This window comes from Echinops telfairi, unplaced genomic scaffold (assembly GCF_000313985.2).
Source record: "Echinops telfairi isolate 266 unplaced genomic scaffold, ASM31398v2 ScPeMD7_7420;HRSCAF=8458, whole genome shotgun sequence".
Classification (NCBI taxonomy): Eukaryota; Metazoa; Chordata; class Mammalia; order Afrosoricida; family Tenrecidae; genus Echinops; species Echinops telfairi.
The window spans coordinates 35,424,875-35,426,240 of NW_022111320.1; positions in this window are offsets into that span (position 1 = coordinate 35,424,875).

A 1,366-nucleotide genomic window follows, 5' to 3' on the forward strand; every position below is an offset into this window, starting at 1 on the left:
GATCTCCCTTATCTCTTAGATACATTTCTCTGCGTCTACCCCTGCTGTTCAGATGTAAGTTTCCCGAGAGTAGCAACAGTATACATTAGTTTGATAGTGTTGTTCCGTTACCACAACCCGTGTGTGTGTGTGTGTGTGTGTGTGTGTGTCTCAAACAACCCTTTCACAGGAGTCACCCAATTCACAACAGTAGCAAAATGACAGTGATGAAGTAGCAATGAAAATAATTGTATGGTTGGGGGGGTCACCACAGCATGAGGAACTGTGTGAAAGGGTCGCGGCATTAGGAAGGTTGAGAACCACTGCCCTAGAATAAAGCTGATCAACTAGAGATGTTCAAGAAACCTTTGACGAATGATTGGTGCAGAGAAACAAAATAAGAGGCCAGAGAAACTTAACAGCCAAGACCAGACAGCAGCAGCAAGAGCAAACCTATCTGGAGACCACGGCCTGCCAGTAAGTCCTACAGAGTTACTAATAAGCCACAGGTCCTCTGACTACATCAACACATATGACACATGCATGCACTCCTCAAAGAACAAGAGGGAACTCGTACTGCCCCCCAAGTACCCCCAGCCCCATGGGGAACTGCTGTAACAGGGCCCCGGCACCCCATCAGCCTTCCACACACGATCAGGCACACGTTTGAGGCCAAACAAATAAAATGTGAGCTATGTGGATCACCTGTACACTTATTTTTAAAAAAACTATTAATACATGCATTATGACTTTAGTTCAGCCATGGCTAACCCTTGGTTATGTGTGTCACTAATCTGTGTCTTGTTACAAGCAATCGTTTAAAAAGATAGTACAGACAGGATTCCTGGTAGTGCCTAGGGTTATTTGGCGAGGTTGAGAATCATCAGGTCCCAAACACCCTTTAAATCACTTATTTTACTGGGTGCACAGCAAATGCTAGCTTAAGTAGATCAGAAAGAAACACACATAAGCAAATTGAGGGCTCAAAAACCTACTTCATCCACCAGCTGGGCTCACTCACCGAGTCTCACACGTCTCAAACGGGCTCATTAAAAAACCCAAGTATGAGCTAAATTTACCCACCTTAACCAAAGGGACAGCCACCACACCAGTGTGTTTCTGACCAGTAATTATGCCTCTACGGGAATTTGCTCATCAACATTTGGCCATTTCTGTATTCTTTAATGTGCACTTAGTTAACAATGAACATCACTCAAAGCCAGAAGGAGGCACACCAGCTGACATTATTGAAAAGATAAAATCAGAGCATTCAAGATGTGTTCGGCAAAAACGATGACATTGGTGGGGTGCGGTCAACAGCCCCAGAGGAGGAGGAGCTGCCAGCACCAGCCCCAACCCCACAGGACAGGGGACAGAGTGTTGGTCG